The sequence below is a fragment of the Ambystoma mexicanum genome, chromosome 6q (assembly GCF_040938575.1).
Source record: "Ambystoma mexicanum isolate Mex_15411 chromosome 6q, UKY_AmexF1_1, whole genome shotgun sequence".
Taxonomy (NCBI): domain Eukaryota; kingdom Metazoa; phylum Chordata; class Amphibia; order Caudata; family Ambystomatidae; genus Ambystoma; species Ambystoma mexicanum.
The window spans coordinates 93,555,853-93,580,429 of NC_090937.1; the positions used below are offsets into that span (position 1 = coordinate 93,555,853).

Genomic DNA, 24,577 nt, shown 5'->3' on the forward strand with positions numbered 1-24,577 from the left:
TTGTGCTGCTCTTATTTTTCGGTTGCGTTTACATATATAATAGTCACCTCTGGGTTCAAATTCTATCCCCAGATATTTATATTCCGGGACATAAGAGATTACGACACTATCGATGCAGAGCGAGACATGAGCGGATCTCTTACTTGTGTATCTCATCACGTGTGTTTTCTCAACATTGATAGTAAGCCCATTTTGTTCAGAGTAATCCCAGAGGGCTGTGGCTGATCTACATAGGCCACTGATTGTGTGATCAAAGATCACCAAATCATCAGCATATGCAAGCACAGAGCAGGGGGTTTTGCCAATACTAGGTGGGCAGTTCTTTACCAGGGCAATAGTAGCAGGGATGTCGTGTACGTATAAGTTAAATACTAAGGGGGCAGTCACGCATCCCTGTTTAACCCCTCTATTCTGTTCAACTTCATTCGACATATGGCCTCTGTGATCTAATTTTAGTTTCACCTTGGTATTCTGATGTAAAAGTCTAAGGTAGTATAATAGGTCATCTGGGCAACCGAGTTTTTGTAGCTTCAGCCAGAGTTTTTCTCGGGGAATGGAATCGAATGCTGCTTTAAAATCTATATATAATGCATATAGGGGAGGTTGTCCACTTTGTAAAGCTCTAGTACGCATATAGTCCATAACCAAAAGATTATGGGAAGTAGAATAATCTTGCCTAAAGCCACATTGGAATTTACATAGGATATTAGCCCGCTCAACCCAAAGCTGAAGTTTTTTCAGTAAGAAAGAGGCAAATATTTTACTTGTGCTATCCAGCATAGAAAGTAATCTATAATTGTTGGGGTCCATTCGATTGCCTTTTTTATATATAGGTATTAGAATGGCTGATTGCCAAGAGCATGGGACTTTCCCTTCCCTCAGAATCTTCGAGAACAGTATGTTCATTAGAGTAGCCCAGAAGTCCGGATTACTCTTAATTACGACATTAGCCAGCCCGTTTGGTCCAGGTGCCCTGGAAGATTTCAGCAATTTAATTGTAGTAAGAATGGAATCATAGGAGATATCTATCGTGGGCTCAGTAGGTATATTGCCCAGTGGGATTGTCTCCACGTTTCTGCGCACTAGATTGCGAGTTTCCAAGAACCTGGTCCATTCATCACTGGAAATGGGATTTACTATTTGCCGAGTTTTGTTCCCTCTGGCTTCATTAAGAAGTGCCCATATGCTTCGAGTTTTATGAGCGCAGATAGTCTGCACTAACCTTTGCCAGGATTTATTTCTGTCGGAGCTTTTTTTTGCCTTAATAATGGCCCTGTATTTATTCTTCAATTTCTTAGAAATAATATTATAATTGTTCCAGGATGAGCTAGAGAGCTTAGCTCTTCTTAATTGAGCCCTCAAAGTTCTTTTAGCATCACGGATGAATCTATCGTAAGTGGGCAATTTTTCCTGTTCACTTATCATAGTTCTAGCCGGAGTAGTAGCATACTTATCAGAGAACAGGTGGATCCAATTCTCGACTCCCTCAATGGACATCATCCTAAGTTCTTCCAGGTTGGGATAGCAGTTTTTATGTATGGCTTCGTCAGCACGTAACACATTCTTATCTGACCATCGAATACATGTCCCGGCATGATTAACTTTTAGGTCTACTATATAGCTCAGCTGAGTATGTGCTACATGGAAGTCAAAAAAACATGCCATAATAGCATGGTCGCTCCAATTGTTTGGAATTACTATCATATCGTCCACATGGAGCATCATACTAGATGAAACAAAAATATAATCCAGGGTACTGCTCACGGAGCCATTACTCCATGTATGTCTGCCAGGATGATCACTTTTAGTGCGGCCGTTTACCATCGCAAAGTCCCAGTTATAGAAAAAGTGCTCCCAATCTAGACCTTCACCCTCTATTTTATTATGTTCCATAACACATTTTTCATACAGCTTTGGGTTGGCCGTTTTCCGTTCTCCCCCCAACATATGGGTGTTAAAGTCTCCAACTACACAGATATCTACATTCCCTTCAATAGTTGACCAGCTGGCTAATAGCTCATGTAACGCTTCCTGTAGGGACTCTCGACATGCTGCCCCCGGTGGATTGTATAAACACACAACCAAATACTTTACAATAGGCTTCCTGTCTTTATATACTATCTCAACGGCCACCATATGATCATCTTGCCTCCCATCAATCCTCGTTGACCCTAGCCAATTAGCAACACCAATCCATAGCCCCCCAAAGGGCCGTCCTCTTACACCTCGTTTAGCATAAACCTGATATCCCTTATACCCATCCAAAAATAAGGGGTTCATTGCAAATGTTTCTTGTAGACAAATACAGTTATAGCGAGATAATTGGGCAATTGAACCCGCTTCATTTAAGAGATGGGAAAAACCCCTGCAATTCCATGATGCCAGCGTTAATTTTCAGTGGTCATATTCAACCTTAGATAAAGCCTCCGTCAACCATTTCAATACAGATTGGATCTCGATCTTGTCCATCTTTTTTCCAATTTGCAAATTGGGACAGGCGTTTGCTAGACTGTCTGTAACATTTTCAGTCTTTGGACAACAGGGCTCATTGTATTTCAGTTCAGCATCAACCTCAATATCTACTGTTTTCAATTCTTTTTTATATGTCCTTAATAATTGGGCAGTAGATATGAATTTACAATGCAGAGCTGAAACCTTAGGATATGATCCTGTCAAGGGCTCTAAAAATTGAAAGTCTTCTGATTGCAATACTCTCAATTGAGGAACAGAGAAGAGTCTCTTCAAGAATTCAGATCGTGAGAGCCAGGCGCTTTTGTCAGTTTGATATACATTTTTGATAATGCAAGTGCGATTTCCCCATACTACATCGTTCTCTTTTATAGTATCTGTATCAATAAAAGCTGAATTGTGGGGACTACCATGTTCACTCGCTATCTTAAGCGCCTTCTCTGTGATAACATCGTCATCAGGTATGGTTTCAGTTATTGAATTTTCAAGTTCCATTGCCCCGTCAGGGACTTCTACGTTCTCTGCAATCAGCCAACTCGTTAAGTGGCCATTTCCTATAGTCCTTTGTTTCTTCGCCCGGGCGGCTCTTTTTTTTGCTTTTTTAGAGCGATGGGTAGGCTTATCCGTCACTGATGTGGGAGACCCGTGGCTGCTTGATCTAACCCCACCAGTTGCTTGCTTAGCCACCCTATGCTGCTTGCGAGTAGATGGTGTATTTGCTGTTATATCAATATTAGGATCAGGGAGTTGGCATTCATGCAATTCATTTGCTATTAAGATGGCTTCGGATAAATTACCATCTGCCTCTTCAACCAGATTCCGTCTCTGCTCGTTGACACTCATCAATGTATTTGTATTTGCCAATATGCGTCCCGACATCTGCAATAATATTTTTAGTGCAAACTGCAGGGATGCCACAGAAGCTTGTAATTCGGCAATTTCTGGCAAGTCAGAGTAATTCCTACTGGCCTTCTCTGTTTCCCTGTCCAAGGATGTATCTATGACTAGGTTAGGTGATGTAGATAGTCTCTCCAGTGTCCCAGCTTGATGGAATATTTTATCACTGACTTTGGTCTGACTCTCTGTCATAGGAAGATCAGTGTTCTCCGAGGGGCCTACTGTCTGAGGAGTCATGCCCCTCTGTATGTTTAAACATAAGTCCAATAGGGAATTATTGTCGATATCTTCAAAATTACCACAATTAGAAGTGTTGATCACTGGTTCCAAAGGTGTCTCGAGGGCTGTAGAATTGACATCAACTGGTAAATTTAAAGGAAAAAAGCTTGTAATCTTTCCTTGGTCTATGGGAATTGCCTTCTTGCCTTTGTTCCTCTTATTTTTGGATTCTTCCATTATGGGCATCATAGCTGGTTCCTGTTGTTTCTTCCTTAGATTGTATTTGGATATGGCAGATTTTTTAGAGGGAGCCATCCGCACTATTCTGAAGCCCACAGGCTAAATTAATCCAATTACGTAGTTAAAGGGAAAATCCCCCCCGACTCCTTTGAATTCAATGGCTTAGGTTGCCATTAAAGACTCCCCAATCCAGCAAATTTATAGGGAGGAGGTCAGAGGCGGTATAGATGACAATGGTAACTGGTGCACCCGGTGTGCTCGCTTTTATTACAATCAGGCAGGCCACCCCCACTACTAAAATCAGATAGAGGTAGCAAGCCGCGATCAAAGAGGTATCCGATTCACACTTTGGCACCCCCAGCTCTTGGGTACACCCGGAAATTCCCCCTAAAAAGCTTGATGGAAGTGCACCAGAAATCGGTTCAAGGCGCCTCCACTAATTGATGGCCAAGCTCGCCAGCAATCACTGCACACCTTCGCCGCTCACGGTGCACAGTCACTATATCGCGGTATATTCACCAATAGCAACAGCAATGTTGCGTTACGCGGCAGCAGGGCTTTACTTACAGGACCGAAGACCGACCTGACCGCCTTCCTCAGGTACTGAGCCGCTCGTGAGCATTACCAGTAGCAAGTCCGATATCGAGGGACCGCCTCTTCTTCCTCCGGCTCACGGCGGCCGTCCTCACCCGCACCTGGCCGCGCGATACTAACGATTATAACTCATTAATAATATAATGTGTTCTCCAGTGCAAAATGAGATGGAAAATGACAGGCTCTGAAAGTCATTTTAAACGCGCATCCAGATTAATTTCTCTTTGCTTCTATCTTTGCTCTGTCCACAGTATTTGCAGGAAACAAATACTCAAATAAGCAGGAAATCAGTTTTGTTACAGTTGCAACTGTATAAGCCAAGCCATTGTTCAAGGGAAGGAGGGTAGGACATGATTGAATTTCATTGGTTGAACTCATTTGGTAGGCTGTAACAGAGCTTTTCTAATGAACCTCAGGGAAGAAGAGAGGGAAGACATTTTACACAGCTGGGAGAAAGACCTGGCTGGTGGCTGGGGAGTTTCCTGATTGAAAAAGCAGATCCCAGTGCACTGCTGCAGAGACTGGGAATTCCAGTCAATAAGCCCCAGTTTGAGTGACGGCAGATGCTCGTCCTTGCTGGGGTGATCTAAGAGGGACTTCCAGAAGGCGACCAGCCGAAGAATTTCACATGCTGGACAGGCTTGGTGATTATATTGCAGAGTGCTGGGGCAGTGCGTATGTGTGCGAAACTATTCAATCAGAGTGAAAGAGGGAATTCCAGTGTTTTATCAACATGTTTAATGTTGCAAATTGAATATGTTCTCGCCGCTCTCTTCTCATTTTGTTACAGATAATGTTGTTACTGTGCAATTTCCATTTATTTCTGTAAAAAGAGTAAGATTGTGTTGATATGCAATTTTTATAATACACAAAAATATCTGAAACTAGACGGATAGTGTGTTTTATTTTTCTCTTGTATTTGTGCATCTACCATTACAGTTCTGATAATATGGGGAGAGGTTTAGACAGTGCAATTGTCATTTTTTAAGGTAGCTAAAAATAAGACTTGACGGTAGCTGTGTGCATGATTCCATTCAGTATATAAGTGTGTGTTTTCTGAACGTAACATAATAATAAAATAATGAAATAGCCTTCTGCTGGAGGTACATGAGTCAGCAGAAAGAGAGGCCCTGGACATAGTTCACTGATGTAGATAAGTTGGTGATGAATACCACATGTTAGCTCGCTGCCGTAGATAAGTCAGTGAGGACAGCCCATGGTGGCACTCCAATTGAAAAGGTGGTGTTCCTGAAATGTAAGCCTGAGGCCTCTCTAGTGATCACATGAACAAACTAAGCAAAAATAAGGGGTTCTGGATATTGGGGCCACATATAAAACAAAGGAATTATGCTCACCAGAAATACCACCAATAACACATACCAACATAATGTATACCACTAAATGTATCTGTGTGCTGAAATAATGTATGTATACTGTAGTACTATATATCAAATCTAATCTGAATGCAAAGAGTGATTATTACTGAATTATGTTCATTTTGGCGGTAAGAAAATACCGCTAGGCCCCAAATCTATACAAAATACCCAACAGGAGCCAGTGAAGACTTTTAGTGCAGGAGAGATGCAGTCACTTGGCCTAAAGCCAAGGATAAGTCTTGTTGTCCTATTCTGGATAAGCTGAAGGGGTCACTGAGTGGAAGAGGGAAGAGGGAAGATTCTAGACTTGACTACTGTAACAGCCTCCTCCTGAGAGAACCAGGGCTTGAGTTACATTGAGCCTCTGAGGGAAAGTGAGAAAGGGTAGAATTCTTTTGAGAAGGAAGAGCTGATAGTTGGACTACATGGCAATTTCCTAAGTGTGAGGGAGGATGGAAAGGGAGGAGTCAAAGATGATTCTGAGGTTTCTGGAATCAGTTGAAGTCAAACGGTGGAGAATCCAAAGAGGAAGGTCAGAGTGAGGGGAAGAAGGAGGGAGTATGGCTCCCAATGGGAAGGATCTCAGTTTTACAGGTGTTGAGGCAGAGATGATTGGCGGGTGCACCAGGAGTGGATAGCAGATAGGCAGTCAGGGATGATGAGGGTGCAAGAGGGTCAGCAGGGAGTCTGAAAAAGAGCTGTGTGTCATCTGCCTAACACTGGAAGTTGATTGAGAAGAGATGAGGCGTGCAAGCAGAGCAAGGTAGAAGCTAAGGTGCTGGGGTAAAGTATAGAGCCCTGGGGATGCCACAGGTGGTGATGGAAGTAGGAGAGGAGAAGGGGCCTAGGATGACTTGGGAAGAGTGGTTTGTGAGGAAAGATGACCGTTCTTAGATACTGAGTGTATCGTGGAGCCTTTGTATGAGGATGGAATGGTTAACTGTGTCAAATGCAGAAGAGAGATCGAGAAGCATAAGGACAGCTGGGGAGTTGAAGTCCAGAGATGCGAGCAGTTCTTCACGGGTGTTCAGAAGAGCAGTTTCTGTGCCTCTGGATGCTCGGAATCCAGATTGATGGTCGTGGAGGCCTCCCACAAGTTCAGTGTGAGTTAAGTTGGGGCAAGGCCGGCTTCTCAAGTAGCTTTCTCAGGAAGGGGGTAATGGAGATAGGGCGATAGCTGGCAAGGCAGGTAGGATCAGAGGAAGGATTATTCAGGAGTAATAGCACAAGGGAGTGCTTAAGGGGGGAGGGGAAAGATACAGTGATACAAAAATGATTGTAGAAATCAGCGAGGGCCGGGACAAGAGAGTCAATGTTATCCTTGATGGTCCTGGATGATCAAGGGAAGACCTGTTTAGAAGAGACCTTCATGAAATCGACATCTGTTAACCTTTTCAGGTGTGATAGGAGAGAAAGAGGAGAAGGAGGATGGAGGGAGGAGGACGTGGAGGGGCGTGTGGGAAGGGTTGTGAGGGAGTGTAGAAAGAGTGGACAGAATATCCTGAGTTTTGGTGGCAAAGTGTGAGGCCAGTCTGCTGCTGAGGGCCTGGGAAGGAGAAGAGGAGGAGGAGACTGCAGGGATTGGCTAGTTCCCCGCAAGTTCAGCCGAGTTATTGGATGCGCGGTGACCCGTGCCTGAACGCGGATTCTTTTCTTTGCATGAGTGCTGAGTCTGTATTGCCTTTGGAGCAGGCAGCAGGCTGTTTGTCAGATGATGAGCATGAGGTTAGCCACTTCTGTTCTGCTGCCCTGCACTTGTGTTTCATGGCTGCAAGTTCAGTGTTGTAGCAAGTGTTACGCTTTGAGGCAGGTTTCAGACGGATCCTCATGACTGGGGCAAGAATGTCAAGAGTGTTGGAGATTGAGAGCTAGAGGTTGCTGAGGGCAGAGTCAGAGGTAGAGTTAGAGGTGGGGGAGAAGGCAACCACGGTCACTCATTTCATCGGCGAGTGTTAGTGAACAACGTAGGTGCGACTATTGAGGGGGGCAGGCAGGGGGCCAATGGGACTCAGATGGGAGGAGAGTAGAGAGTGGTCTGACAAGGAGAGAATAGCTCAGTGGCAACTTGCTCGCCTTGGAAGCAAGACGACACAAAGCAACACAGGTTCAATCCCCGGGTCCGCGCTTAGAAACCTCTGGGCATTTAAGCACGTTATAAATATGCAAATAAGACAACAACAAAAAAATATTCTGTAACAGCGCCTCGATACCCCCGGGCTGTGTGAGCGCTTTAAAAATGCAAATAAAACTGAAATTGAGAGAGGGGAGACTAATTGGGGGGGGTCAGAGGTCCGAGTTCATGAGGGCATCCAGGGTGTGTCCAGCTGAGTGGGTTGGCCCAGATGGGAGTATGGCGAGGGCGAGCGAGGAGTAGAGGTCAGTGAATAGAGTGGTTGCAGAGCCAGGGGAGTCCAGTTGAATCTTGAAATCACCCAGGAGGAGGAGGTTTGAGGTAGAAGAAAGTAAAGAAGAACAGAAGTCAGCCCAATCAGAGTGGAATAGAGGGGTGGCACCTGGAGGCCGGTAGATGGTGGCAGTGGTCAGGGTGGAGGTCGGAGAGGTGACCAGCTTGCAAACAAAGCTTTCAGAAGAGGAATAGGAATGGGTACGTGAGATGGAAGCAGGAACCCACTTGGGGAAGATTTCAGGAATATCATTAGCAGGACAAAAAGCACCCTAGAAAAGCTATGGCAATTACAAATGTAAGTGTCTAACTGCTTCTGTAGTTAGCAGAGCCTTTGTAATGCATGAGGGTTTAGTCAATTGGCAAAGTGATGGGGCATTTCCAAACGAAAGAGGACCCTCCGCCTCTTCAGTCACCTACGAAATCTGTCGGTTTACAAGATAATTAAAATGAGTAATATGATAGAGCCCCTTTTAAATATTCAATATACAGTTTAAGGATATAGCAAGTTTTCCAATGTCATGTGTGAAATAACTAACATTTCCGGCTTTTGGACTGATAAAGAACAATGCCATGTTTTAAAAAAAAAAATGTACATGTGTTTTTTTAAAAAATATGTTTGTGTGGATGTCTAGGCCAAAAGTTGAATTTCTGTGGGCTGCAAGTGACATGATGCAGGACTAAGGTCAGCGTGGGCATATTTTACGAGAGACTGCAAGATTGTATTTGGGCACTAGCAGAATGAAAGGTGCGCAGCACACACATGTGTTTTTGAGACGGGACACTTGGGCTCCAGCAACATGAAAATGCGCTTTGTGGGGACAATGCTGGTGCGTATTGTGAATACCAGTATCCTTGGTTTCTTAGACAGAGCTGGTTTGGGGAGAACTTTCTTAAAAGTCAGGGAATGCCGTCATGTATTGGGGAGAGAGGCCTCCTGATTTTATTTTGGGAACAGACCGCATCACCACACATAAAAAATGTTTCCTTTGTACTGTTGGTGACCTGGCATCTATTGAAGTGTTTTTCATGTATCCCCTCCAGTGTAGGTTACCCATCTTTTTTTTCCTGATTTAATTATTTTATTTATTTTTGCTGTGAAATGCACTGTTTCAACCCATTATTTTAAGAAATGTGTTACAAAAACATCATACTGCACATGCACTCACACGGTTGAATTCAGGAAAATCATTGATCACCCTTTATTTAAAAATTCACCAGCTGCAACTGCTCTGGATGTAGTGGGTTTATTGGTGCGGTCATGAGTGCCCATTGTAAGCGATTTCAACCCGGCACTTCACCTAAGTCAATGCCTAGCTTGTGATGCACAGCTGAAACCCTTAATTATTTATTTATGTCTATAAGTTCTTTTATTTCTGAATGATGTACCCTTATATAACGCCCCTCTCTTTGAACCCCCCTGCTCACACTGAACCAGGACACAGGCTGTTTTGCAAAGTTAAAAATATGTATTTTATGGATTTCAATATATATATATATATATATATATATATGGTGAGAAAAAAAGGAGGAGAGGGGCGCACTCCAGTTCCCTGCACAGTACACCTTCTCAGCCACAGGTGTTCTCCTCCGACCGGTTTCTGTGCCAATACACGTCATCAGGGAGGCTGTCTTAACTTGCAGCTCACAGCAAGTGCAGGTGTTAACACTTAGTGAGGATTAAACCTGATGACTACAGCTACCAGAAGTCCTTGCAGCACAATCCTCACTAAGTGTTAACACCTGCACTTGCTGTGAGCTGCAAGTTAAGACAGCCTCCCTGATGACGTGTATTGGCACAGAAACCGGTCGGAGGAGAACACCTGTGGCTGAGAAGGTGTACTGTGCAGGGAACTGGAGTGCGCCCCTCTCCTTTTTTTCTCACCATATATATATATATATATATATATATTGCAAAGAAAGGGGAAAACAACTCCTTCTTTTCCCCTAGTGAGGATAGCACTCCGGACAGTGAAGTATTCCCCAGAATAGGGCTTCGTCCTTGAGTAAAAAAGACAATTCTTTTAGGTCTTTTGAGATTCCAGTTTTATTGAGGCATCAGCCAAAGATTAGAAAAAAACACGGTACAACGCGTTTCGCAGCCTGCTTGCTGCTTGTTCACGTACAAGTGAGTGCTTTCACACTGTGTGTATATATCCCCACGAATTCCCAACTCTATGGTTCTGCAAGAGGTGTTAGTCCCTTTTTAGTTTTCATTTCTGCTCGCGCTTAATACCTTCCAGTTAGTAAACAGGGTTGCCATTTTGTAACGGTTATTGCCAGTGCTGTAAATAGCTAACTGCTGGTAGATTAAAAGTGCGGACAGAAGAAAACCCCAGTGTGGCCCCCGGATAACGTTGTTATATATATATATATCCACACTATTTTAATGGTTATACAATGATCACCAATGGGGTGATGTCACAATAAATCTCTTTAATCACACAGAGTAATGATAGGAAAAATAATGCAGCATAGAATTAATACTTTGCTGTGGGTTCAATCAAAATGCAATGTGATTACTCTTTCCCCTGCATACTACTCAATCCCCCCAATATGCAATATAAAGAGATGGAAGGCGAGAAAACAGGTTTCAGGAAGACAGACTTCAACAAAGGAGCATCACAGAGAGAGAAATATGAATGATTGCAAACTTTGTCAAAATGGTTTAAAGTTGGCTTTGCATGAATGGTAAAAACACTGGAAATGGATTTAATTCACTAAAATGGTTTCAATACTAGTGGGAGCCGCTTTGTATAGTTTCAGACAAACACTAACAATGATTATTGAGTAATGAGCAAGTAGAAAACTTAATTCTGAGGTCGGATGCAATGAACAGCTATTTCACACATGATAGATTTGAGCCAAATGAAAAATTTGTGGCAAACTTTTCCATGCACGGCAAGCGCAATTGCTGAATAACTATAAGAAGTTGGGATGCTGTGAAGAAGTTATGAAGGTTTTTGTGGAGGTCACTTTTTTCCAGAAAGAGGCAAAATTGCAAAACAAGAATGCGCTTTTTAAAATGAACAAACAAGGCTTCTTTGCACTAGGGGAGTCTATGAAGATGCAAACTACACGACAGCGCAGCCTCCTGCCCAGGATATCACTGGTTGTTTTGGCTTGCCGAGGCGCTCGCCTTTCTTCAGAAAATATATCAGCGCAAAGATGATTTTAATAGTACTATTACAAAGGACTATAGGGCAAGAGAAAGAGTTCAGGCAAGACAAAACGATTTCTAGCAATACAGTTCTGGATGTAAGAAAATGGGTTTGGATAGGATGACTTATGGATAATACATATGCTAGTGACAATCCTATGGTATGGATACTCACTATCAATGTGTGGAATGGACCCGTCAGGGATCTGGACAGGGATTTTTCTGGACAGGAATTCAGCTAGCACACCGGACTGGACTCAAGGCGCTCTGGTTCTGCAATCAGCAAGGCACTCTGGACACTGCACGGTGGGACTGGACTGGATTTGATAGGTTCTGGTTCGCAGCTATCTGGTCACAGCACGGCTCTATTGGGTTGGATCTTTGGATTCTGGCAATAGTTTTGAGCAAGAAAGCACTACAGCACAGCCAGGCTGTTCCTTTGTGCCCCTTAGAGGTCTGGGGTGAAATTGGTTTCTGGATTTTTAAAGGCCAAGCTGAGAATGGTTCAGCTTTGGAAATGGGCCTTTCTGCTTTCAATTTTCTGGAGTCTGGAATATGGATTTCTCTTGCAAAGTGCTCTGCCAGCAATCGGTTGGGGGGTGAATGTGTGTGTCTCTAGGTCCTAAGCTGTCTCTATTTATGTATTTCCTAAAGGGGTGGGTATGCTGAATTATACTAGGCACACCCCTAGGTATTCTATTGGTTAGGGTCTTTCCTCTATTTTGATTTGAGAAGAAAACAGAGTGTCATCATGACGATGTGTTTTATGATCCAGGGAAAACCTCCCTCTGTTTTTGCTCATGAAATTTACTTTTCATACAAGACATATTTACACTTTTACAAACCTGATATCGATAGCATATGTATATCACAGATTTAGTGGAGCAAGAATTCATCCAAGCCCCGTCGCGGTGAGAGCTTGAGTCTAGATTTGGCAATTTTATGCAACTCTGGTCTGGTACCCAATGTCAGATTTGTCCACAATTTTACACATGTGTGCGCATGATATCTGGGCATGATCATATGAAGTTTCATGTTTCTGGCATCAGTACAATTGCTACAAAACCACACTTTCTGCAGTCATGTCCCTGAACATAGCACAGAGTTCTGAGTACTTTTAAAACGTGACCAAAAATTTCACATTAACAATACTGTATTTTTACAAATTCGCACAGTCCTTTTCAAAAATATACTTTTCTGTGCCTGGTGGCTCAAGATCAATCCCAGCCTCTTTCTTATGGCAGGGGCTTCTGTTTACACTTGTATCTGCATATCTTTTCAATCAAGGAAGTCCTTTGTCTCTACCCGGAGCAGCAGCTCAAATCTCCTCCCCTCTTCATTAACACCTGAATGTGAGTTCCTGGGCCAGAGAGCAGAAGGGAGGTGCCTTTTGTTGGGGCAAGCTGTGGAATTTGCTTTGTAGTTTTGGCTGGCATCAGGCTGACTTTAAAAATCACTTTGTTTACATTTTTCTTTGATTAAAATAAACTTATAATTTTAAAACAGGCAAACAGTACTGAGTGGCTGAGGGTGATCCAAGTTGAACACACGAAGCAGGTGATTGTCCTCATAACACCAGCACAGCTTCACCCTGTTCATGTGCAGTTCATGGAAGAAGCAGTCTAGACGGGCAGATGTTGACACAGAAAGGTCTCACATGGACACAAGTTACATAGCTGGCAAGTCGCTTTGCACTTACTACCACTGTGGGGCTGATACCCCCATCCTACTGAACTATGCCCCCAGACTGTTGTGCCTCCTCTACGGTTGGCAAGGGGGTAAGGAGATCCATGACTGTTGGGGAATGGGTACAAATAATGTATTGGCTAGAAATCATGCATGTGGCACAAGAGCGAGTTGTGTGTGTTGACAGGCCAACAAAATGTGTACAGGAGTGGTCGCACAATTGTGTTCCTGAGTGCAAGGGTTCAGAAGGTCACATGCAGTAACCAGTTGTCCAGTTAGGGGTATAGACATATGCTATGAGGGTTTCATTGTGTACCCCTGAGGCAAGTTGATTGAGGAGGCCATCACTCAGACATTTGACAGTTCCTCTTATGCCTGGTGTAAGCACTTTGAGGAGGATGATGGGGAGTAGGAATGATGTGGGTTGGGGGTGCATGATTGTCCGGGTGCACCTTGATTGTGTGAGTACTGTGAGAAGGAAAAGTGGGCATAGGAGTGATGTGGTTTGGGGTGCGTGATTGTCAGGGTGCACCTTGATTGTGTGAGTACTGTGAGGAGGAGTGGGCATAAGAAAGACGTGGGTTGGGGTGCATGATTTTCCAGGTTCACCTTGATTGTGTGAGCACTGCGACAAGGAAACGTAGGAGTGCAAGTAATGGAGCCTGCCAGTGCAATGTCATGTTCAGTGATTCACAGCTCGGCATAATGCAGTTACACAGCGCTGAAGGCATGTAGTGGGCATGCCGGGCGCTAACGTTTTACTTTACGCTGTTAGTCTTTGCGCAGCAAGAAATCTGTGAATCGGTGCACCGTGCATTGCATTGGACTGGTGCAGCAATGTAGGTCCTTATGAGTTTTCTAAGATCAGTTGATTTATCTTAGTGTATTCCCACATGTTCAGGAGATCCAGCCAAGATTGCAACATTACCAAGAAGATTGGTTGCCAAATTCTACATGGAATTTCGTTTAAATGTATCATCCACGAGTGAGTTTCTGCGAACATGTTTTTGTTCGGGTAATGGTGCGGTTGAGACCTTGAAACATTTATATCTCTAATGTCCGTTTTAAGTGAGGTCCTTTTTAGGAATTTTAATAGATTTGTGCATAATGAGGCTTTTTTAAAATACAGATACATTTTGGGTGAGATTCATGAATTGGCACCAAATAGCCATTATAGATGCAAATACGTGTTATTGGAATAGGATTGTACATTTAATATGATGAAATGTGATGTTTTTTAGGGTACAAATATGTAGCAAGGTTTCATTTGTAAACCAAGTCACTAAAATAAAAAAAATATTATGTTAGTGAAAAAAGCTTAGCAAATTCATATTTCAATTTTTCCTGTTTAAGTAAAAAAAGAACAGAAATAAATATTGCTCAACGTTTTCAACTAGTGCATTTTGGATACCAGATAATGGTGCAAACTTGGGTTGGTGCAGCCTTAAGAAGCTTTACTTTAAAGCCAGTTCGAAACTTTGAAGAAGAGTTTTGAATCGGCTTGAGGCATTCGAACCTCTGTGAAGATGGCTTGAGAGCCAAATCTAACCAGCTCATAAATGATCGACTCGGCTCGACCCATTGTTATCCAAAGTGCTCTTTATTATTAGAGTATTCATTGAGTACAGACCTAGCTCTGAGAAGCTTTACAATCAAAGGTTTCTAAGACTCGAATTGTGCAAAGCATTTTTTTCAAAATCCATATGGATTTTAAGAAAGGATTGCACATGTTCTCACCACTATTTCAACCCAAGTAATGAGATACGCTTGCGTATTTTACTGTGGTGGCTGTTCATTTTTTTAAGTGGAGGGGCATAAATATTTCTCTGAAATATGCCCTAGTGACCGAGTATAGCCAGGGAGCCCAAAACTATCAAGGGGGGCTCGTGATGGTTCTCCGCCCCCAAGAACATTTTTAGAATAATGGGTTAAAATGGTGCATTTTACAGCACACTTTTTTGAAAAATTGGGTAAAAAGCCAAACCGTTTTAAATTAGGGAAAACTCATTGTTAGGGAGAATTCTCACTTATGGCTAATTTCCATTACCTATAGAGTCCCCCAGCAGCTTTGCTGGATTTTAAGGGTTTATTTCTTTTTACCTGCTAAGAGTGAGACTCTTTTTCCCACTCTTAGGCATCTTTGCTGTGTGTGTTCTAGGTTATTTTTGTGTTTAATGCCTATGGGATCTTTTCTCTCACCCATAGGAACCATCTTTATGCACATGTGTTACACAGCACCCTCCGTGCAGTGACACAGGGGTGTCGTAGTGACCCCCAAACATAGACTCCATACCCTGGGGCTGACTGCTGCCTCCCAGGGCATGTAAAGTCCCCATTGACTTTACTAGTCAATCTCTATGAACGAAGCCAGTACACCCCATTTTAAAATGGAAGTACTGGAAGGGGTTAATAGTTTTTCCCCTACGTTCATTTTCGAGAGGGTACCTTAAAGTCCCCCTCTACAAAGTTTCTGGCTGGTGGCAGTGGTTACTACCTTTTTTATATTCGACCACGAATATTTTCCTATGGGACTTCCCATTGTTCGAGGCTAATACTTTTACTGACAGCCTCTAACATACCGCCGGTTTATTTTATTATTAACTTTACTCCAGTAGGTTTTATTTGCCAGAACTTTGATATAATTTCTTTCTTGTGTCTTACTCTTAACTCCTAACTCAGGTCGGGGATCCTTTGTTCGCTCTTTTGGCGGGCTTCTGCCAAGAAGCCCTCCTTTCGGCGCCTCTGAGTCTGGGGTGGGTCTGTTGTTTGGGAGGGGAAGTAGAATCCCTTGACAGAGTTACTGCAGCAACTCAGGTCACACTCTAATCTGATAGGCTGGAGGGTCTCTCGCCAAGAAGACCACCCCACTGTGTGAGTGACAGCTAGGCTGTATGAATGGGTCTCTTTCTGCATAAAAGCAGGGTCCTGAGGAAGGACTGGAAGAGCAAGACGTCGCCACTGGAACTACGGAACCGAAGGGGAGAGAAGCCACAGACATCTTCAGTATCTACATCACCGGTGAAGCCCTGCCGGATCGTCTCACCACTTTTCTTCCACATGACGAGAGGAGATCTTCAGCGAAAGAGCCTCCTTCCCTTGAGCTGGTGGGGCCAACCAGCTCACCTTTTTGTTCGGGTAATGGTGCGGTTGAGACCTTGAAACATTTATATCTCTAATGGACGTTGAAAGTGAGGTCCTTTTTAGGCCTTTTTAATAGATTTGTGTATAATGAGGCTTTTTTAAAATACAGATACATTTTGGGTGAGCTTAATGAATTGGCACCAAATAGCCATTATAAATGCAAATACGTTTTATTGTAATAGGATTGTACATTTAATATGATGAAATGTGACGTTATTTAAGGTACAAATATGTAGCAAGGTTTAATTTATAAACCAAGTCACTAAAATAAAAAAATATTATGTTAGTGAAAAAAGCTTAGTAAATTAATAATTCAATTTTTAAAGTTTATGTAAAAAAAGAACACTAACCTGATAGGCTCGAGGGTCTCCCGCCAAGAAGACCACTCCACTGTGTGAGTGACAGCTAGGCTGTATGAATGGGTCTCTTTCTGCATAAAAGCATGGTCCTGAGGACTGGAAGAGCAAGACGTCACCACTGGAACTACAGAACTGAAGGGGAGAGAAGCCACAGACATCTTTAGCATCTACTCCACCGGTGAAGCCCTGCCGGATCGTCTCACCACTTTTCTTCCACACGACGAGAGGAGATTTTCTGCGAAAGAGCCTCATTCCCTTGAGCTGGTGGGGCCAACCAGCTCACCTATCGCTTCCTCGGACCTGCCTTGGTCGAATCGACAGTGCCCAGCACTTGGAGACCCGATAACCAGGCAGCTATTGACCCGGACCACGATTAAAAGGAGAGTACCTTTTAAACTTCATTTGGCAGCACTGCGGCTGGCTTCATCCCTGGGTAGTGCAGCGACTCGAACCTTCCTCCACGACGAGAACCTCTCTTCCTCTGTTGGATCCCTCAATTTGCAGGAACTACCTGGAACAACCGCCACCGCAGGAGCCACTTCTTCACGTTTAAGGTACATTGTTCCGCCATGCCGCCCTTTTTCCGTGGTAGCCCTTAAGGTGTTTTAAATCCTTTAACCACCTGTGGGGTCGGCCGCCCTCTCTCTTACCATTGTCTTCGCCTCGCATCTACCGCTTCAATATTTTTCTACTAAAGACTTGACTGCTGTTACGCTCACCTGATCTCCACAGCGGAGCCGAACAGAGCTGGATGAACTGGTGGTGAGTGGTGTCTTGTACTCCGCTCCGATACGAAAGCAGGCTTGCCTAGAAATGTAAATCACAGGTTACCCAACCATGTGGATGAGGGCGACTCCTGCCTCCCGTGGCGTCCTCTTGCACCCCCCGCTATATCTCACCTTTGAGTTGCGAATAGCGGGCTCTCCGTCCTGCCACTGTTCGCAGGGGTGCGTCGTAGTTCTAGGATCTAGTTACTTTTCTGATCCTATTGAAAGTTCCAGACAACTATGACTCTATGGTAAGTCTTATTCCAAAGATATGGATAGCTAAGAGTTCAAATTGCAAAGTTCACTCTGTACCTTTCTTTACAGATTCCCGCTTCTTGCATACGAAGGAGCGAGGATCTTGGTAGCGGGCTTCCCAAGGTGAGATTTGCGCCTGTGCTATGCAAAACTCTTTTCACCCAATACTGTTTTTCTGCACAACTAACCTACTGCTTTTGTATTCTGCAGGTGCGGAATCTCCTGAACAAGGCTGCGTGATGAAGAATTGTGAGCCCGTGAGGATTGCTGCCTTCGGGTGAGAGCTTCCTCGTGCAGGATTAAAGGTCAGAATGAGGCCTTACCACTGCTCTGCTAACCTGATGTCTTCTTTCTGTTTAACAGATGCGGCAGTCCCGGAGTGGGCGATCGGAAGATGAAGCGGAGATCGAGTGATGACGCTCCGATGGTTCGCTGGTAAGTATTAGAGCGGCACTGGACTGTGATGAGGAGCCTGTGGTCTGCAAGGCTAATCTGATGTTCTTTCCTTTTCAGTTCAGAAGAAGCGTGGACTCCCGAGCGGCCGCGATGAAGAGACTGGTAAGTATCTTGTTCTGCTCTTCTTTCTCACTCTTCATTGCAGGTAACTCGAGGCAACTGGACGGGCGTGGCTGATGGCTGGCCTGGAGCTGCAGACACGGTGATCGTTACGCTGCAGGAGTGCAGAATAACGCAAAGCGTGTTCTGTATGAAGGGTGTGGCTTATATAGCCTTCTGAAAGTAGTTCTCAGGTAAAGTAGTTCCAGCAACCACACCCAAGCAAATAGTCCCACGGCAAATAATCCCTTCACCCTGCCTCATATCGGTTCGCACGTGCCTCCCTGGGTCTGAAACGTGCCATGTTGGTGATGGCAGTATGAGCCTGGCGCCAACGGCGCCAGGACCAAGTCCAGGAAGCCCCTGCAAGATTCCTTGGGGCATTCAAGGCCCCCATGGGACCCAAGGCCTTGGGCAGGGTGGTCTGTACCTGATGTTTGGGGGTATGGACCGTGACAACTGCAGCTACAAGAACATTTTTGCTCCTAAACTCTTGATTCTGTACCACTGACTCTGGCTCAGGCCTATTGACTCTGGCTGATTTGTTAGATCTGCTCGCACTAGATTGGTTTTCAATGAGAAATGTGTTGATGCACCTAAATCTACTAAACCCCTCTTCCTTCCTACTGTTTTAACTTGTGGAGTGCATTTTTGCTCAGTTTTCATTCACTTATCTTTTGGCTAAAGTGTTACTGTGCATTACTTGTTCACAAACCTTCAGGGAAGTGTTGCTATGGGGTGTCTGAAGATATTTTGGTTTAACTTGTGCTTTCCCTCCCTTTCGTTGAATTGCTAGAGTGCCATTTGTAGTTGGTTTTCACTGTGCCGTTTTGCTCAGTATTCACTCTACCGCAAACTTGTCTACAATTGAATAGGGAGTTGTATTTACTTTTCTTTGACTGAATTTTAACTTACTTTACCAATTGTGAATATGTGTTGACTTAGAAGTGTATAAAGTAAATATATATTCTCTTTTTAATACAAAGCTTTGGTCAGTGTTTCCTTGCTCCATGGTACTGTACTACCTATTGTGTAAACCCTGAATACTGGTCATCTCCCTCTTGAGATAAGGCTGACTGCTCAGCCACAGCTACCAAATACATCTTTGTGGTACAGACTGATACCAAAGGGGAGTTATTGCTCTCACCTGTAGCCCTAATCTGCTGAACAGGAACATACTCATGTTTGCTTTGCGCATAATGGCAGTAATGATACTATAACAAAATGGGCCCATGCTTGTTCTGACAATATACTGCCGTATCCCCACATAAGGAAATACTCCAGTTGGCTTTACCATTAGAATTACATGCCTCAGTATGAAAACATTTTCAAAATGGCTGCACCAAAATGCCAGTCCAGCAACATAATAACGCTTATCTTGCTTGCTTTATCAAAGAGGCCTAATATGTTATGCCACAATAAGCCATGACTAGACTGGCTGCACTAAAATGATTGTCCAACCACGTAATATCAGTTATCATACTTGCTTAATCAAAGATGCCCAATACAAAATTGCATGCAAAGGTAGGAAATGGCTAGACTAGCTGCACCAAAATGCCAGTCTAGCCACGTAATAACACTTATCATGCTTGCTTTATCATAGATGCCCAGTAGAAACTGCCATGCTTGCCCACTGATGCTCAAGCACTTTGCACTCACACATAATCACATTCATTTTCAATGTGATTATGTGTGAGACACTGGAAGGAGAAGGGGAAGATTATGTATGTGGGGTGCTACACTCCCAGTATTCATAGATACCCAGTAAAAAGAATGGCATGCAAGCCACTTGGGGCCCCTAGTGCCCCGCAGACACACATTATCAATAGTGTGCATGCAAGGCGGGGGGTGGCCAAGGCATGGCATTTTTCTGGGCAGCTATTGTAGATGCCCATCTAAAAATGGCAAGACTTCCCCTAGTGCCCCTTGTGTCTCACACGCACAGATAATCAATGATCTGTTCATGCAAGGTGGTAGGGGGGCTCAGGAGTCAGGCATGACATTGCATGAGAGGCACTGGGAATCCCAGGATCCCAGGGTATTGGCATGGCATTCTTTACTGGGCATTCCCAATAAAAAATTACACTCCTGCCCTCAGGGCCCCGAGTGCCTCAAAAGCACACAATCAATGTGATTATGTGTGTATGCGAGGCGCTGGGGGTTCCAGGGGACAGGTATGGTACGTTTTACTAGGCATATATTATAGCTGCCCTGTAAAAGAAAAATACCGTGCCTTCCCCCTGAACCCCCAGCGCCTCACATGGTCACAATCAATGTGATTATGAGTGTATGAAAGGCACTAGTGGGCCGAGGGCTGAGGCATGGTATTTTTTTTACAAGGCATCTATCATAGATGCCCAGTAAAAAAAAAGAAATATCAAGCCTGCCCCCCTGGGCCCCCCTAGCAACACACACACACTATGTGTGTGCGAGGCGCCGGGGGACCCAGACATGGTATTTTGTAGTGGACACCTGGTAAAACAAAATACCATCCCTGCCCCCCGCCCCTCAGCACATCGAAAGGAGGGGATTTTGGCCGGTGGGGAGTGCGGAGGGGGGTTGTGCAACAAAGGCATTTCTCCACCACCACTCGCCAAAATCAGCTCCCTGGCCCAGCACAAATACACACACACACTCACATTCACACAACATTGACACGCAGCATACCCTCGCTCATTCTGTGCACCCATCATCATAAACCCACACATAACAAAAGCATGCATGTATCCATACAAATATTTAAATTAACATTAACTTACCTTCTGCCCTGGTCCTGACGTTTCCTCCCAGAGCAAGAATTTCCTGGCTCCTGCACATGCGTGCAGGAGCCAGAGCATTGGTCTAGAAGTGCCCTGCTCTGTTTGTACGTGCAGGGAGGCTCAGGAGCGCCCCCTCGTACATACAGACATGCAATTCCCAGCCAGCATTCCCAATGGGATATGCGAGGCTGAGGAAGCAAAATAACCCAGCCTTGCATGGTTCATTAAGCATGTACAGCTGGGGAACAGAACTGTCAACAGGAAACTGTGTTTCCGTTTGACAGTTCAAGACAGCCCACGAGCACTCCCTCAGCTGCAAAAAGCAGCTGAGGGAGTGCTCAGTGTTTACACTAGGCTGGCTCCTCCGCTTCTCCGTAATGGGTGGTTCTGCCCATACATCAGTGCCCCCTAGCTCATTATTGAGTTACTGCCACTGGTAGCTCATCACTTGCATCAAAAAATGAGGTATGCCCTGTTGTCAAAGGGCGTCTGAATGTGTGCATCACAGATGCGCAAATTCAGATGCCCTTTTTCACCCCCACAGCCCTGCCTCACTCTTCTTTCAACATTGAATTCAGCCATGGTTTCAAAACCCAGGCACCATCGCACAACTGCTTTGTTGTCAGAGTATAATTGACAAATGATGGAGAATAGGTCATGCGGGATGGCGCCTTTGCTTAGGACTTGCCATAGGAGGTTACAGGGAACACTATCGAAGGCGGTCTCCAAATCCACAAAGACTGCATAGATATATACCTTCTTTATTACTGCATAGCCCTGAAGAATCAAAAATGGACGAAAACTCTGGTCGATAGTGCTCAGAGCCTCTCTTCCTCCTGCTTGAAGGAGGATGATAACCCAATTGTCAGCCACCCATTGTTGGAGGTGTTTCAAAACTACCCTTGGAGAGGTTTTCCCCACTGTGTCTAGAAGAGAGATTGTGCGTTAATTCCCAGGGGACTCCCTTCCTCCCTTTTGGTAGATGAGGACAATAATAGCATGGCAACACGAAGTCGGGATAGCACTTGTTCTAACCACAGCTTTAAAATGTTGCAATAAGACTGGGCCCGTGTAGTGTGTTACTTGCTTTGATGGAAGCCCTGCAAACCCATGGAATGTTTGGTGGCGGTGGAATACTGAGTGCACTCAGTGTTCCACAGATGACAGTTAGGATGGGAGACATTACTGGAAGGGTGCTATTATCTATGCTCTCTCCATCCCTCTAACCTGTTACCCTGAAACTAAATAAAGCTTCTTCTACTTTTGTACCTGGTGACTCCTGCATCCTGTCTGCTATTCCTGAGGCCGTACAATACATCCCAAAATGAGTGGTTCATCCTTACAGAAATCCATAGGTATGAAATCCGGCCCTGAAGGCTTGTGAGCTTTTGCAGTATCCAGAGCCTCCACAACTTCATCTTCAGTAAAAAGAAGTTGGGGTTCATCCGCAAGTCAAGAGAGGGCCGTCCTCCTGGCAATGATGGAGAGATGGGGACCTCAGCTGTATCAACCGGTTCCTTATTGAACTCGAAAAAGTGTTTGTGCCATAGTCCGTGCACAATACTACAGTGTCAATCTTCAGCATTAGTTGTGTCCTTGTCAGCGACAAGTTTCCAAAGTAGGGAGGCATCGCCTTTTACAATTGCCTCTAACACGTGACCTCATCCGGCGTGCTCAGAATTCCTCTGTTTAGTCTGAATCAGAGCCTTATAGTTGGCTCTGGGAGCTCGGAAGTGGGACCTATCAACACGCACGTCCCTGGCAAGGTACAACATCAATGCCCTCCTAGCAGTCCTGCAATCTTCGGCCCACCAATCATCCTTCTTGGAGGATGATTGTTGGACGTCGCTCGCTGGCCGTGTCAGAATAGGAAAAAAGGGAAACAACCATGTTGTTAAACTCCTGCTTTATGTATTCATCAGAACCTGCCCGGTCACATATATATTTATTTATTGTATTTGCTGCAATATACACCCCATATTAGGCTGTGCCACCTCAAAGATCTTTTGCTTGTTTTCAGGTGTCATGAGCTTTGGCCATTTAATTAAGAGGGGAGCATGTCATGTGACCTTTAAATCTATAGATTTAAGGTGTACAGATGTATTGTTCACAAAGTAAAGTAAGACTCTGATCTTAGCCACAAGGGGGTCTATGGCCACTATCGTGTCAGTCATATACTTCAAAATGTTTAACCCACGTCCAATCTGTGGCGGAAATAAGAACCTAGTCAATTAGGGAATGTTTCTAGATGATACCGAGTGTGACAAAACCTGCTCGCTCTATCCTGCATCTTCTCAGTAGTTGCTCAATTGTAAGCACTGGTGCAAGTGTTGGATAATCCTGCCCAGGCTTGTGCTAGAGTAAAATAGGTTTCCAGCTCGTATGCAAATGAGTATTAGTTACATCATTTCGCTACTAGAGTTTTGATGTTCATATTTTTTTTATACAGGATACACACACCAGGAGGGTATTGATGAGTTCAATCACCAGATTGTGGTTATTTTACATTTGTGGATGCTGGAATGTTCTCTTTCTATATAATATATAAATGTTTGCGCTCTGGTTTTGTAATGAAGCCTCTCACAATAGGGTACAATTACAGTTAAAGAAAAGCAATGAAATCTTCACACAAGAATACAAGAAGCAAAGATAAAACTACAAATAGACCCTTAACCACAGGGTTACTCATTAGGTGGCCTGCCAGATGTTTTGGACTTCAACTCCCATGATCCACACACAACAATAGTGAAGGGCCTTACGAACTCCAACTGGGAAGTTAAAGGGGGGGGGCCCGGAGGGAACGCGAAGCGTTTCCCAGGGGGGATTTTTGTTGCTGCACATGCCAGCGAGATGGCCTGCGCATAGAGCGCCCCTGGGGGGTATTTAAGGGCTCAGGGAATGTTCGAGGAGTAGGCGACGGTTGGGACGTGAGATTTACACGCCCTCCCACCCCCTTTTTTAGGTTGTATGTCAGGTATCTGGTTTTTATTCCTAGGGTGGAGTCCCTTTAATTTGTTCTCTGCCGGGTCTACCCCTTCTTTTCAATTTGTCTCGGGGTTCTTTAGTGTCTGTTTAAGGTCTTTATTGTTTTGGGTAGTTTTTGTGTGACAGGTTGGGGTAATAGTTGGGGAAGTTGTGATGTAAAATGTCTGTTGCTGATGGGGCAGGTCAAACTAGCTGCAGGTCATAGGAAGGGGGAGATTGGGGGCGAGGGGAGTTTTTTATGGGTTTTGAAGTGGTTTGGTTGCCGGGGGCATGGCCCCTTTAGATGTGGGGGGAGGGAAGCACAATGGGGGAATGGCTTGGGAAAGGATGGGGGTGGTGCTGTTTGCACAAACAGGCTACGCCGGGGGAACAGGTATTCAACCTGGAGGGGCATGGCCCCGGGGAGAAAGCGGGACGCCTTGAGAAGATGGTAAGGAGACGGTAGGGACCAAGGGATAGCTAGAGAGGAAGTGGAACTATTTAATTATTTAATGGTTGGGGATAATGAAAGTGTGGAATTATTAATTGGTTGTTTAAAACCTCTTGTTATTCTGTAAGGCCATGGGAGCCAGGTAAGCAGTTATTTGTAAGCTTTGGCCTGTCACATTAAAGCGACCATTTCCACTATAAGCGAGTCTGGGTGTTTTGTGCAGTAAGCCAAAACGCAGTTCTTGCTAGAGCCAAAGAGATGTAGTGCCAAAAAGCCTCTAC

At 44.4% G+C, this 24,577-nt stretch overlaps 1 protein-coding gene across 1 annotated transcript in view; it reads left to right on the plus strand.

The window, feature by feature from the left end:
- Positions 1-24,577, plus strand: part of LOC138515803 (broad substrate specificity ATP-binding cassette transporter ABCG2-like) — a 570,220-nt gene that overhangs the window by 32,154 nt on the left and 513,489 nt on the right. The window lies entirely within an intron of this gene.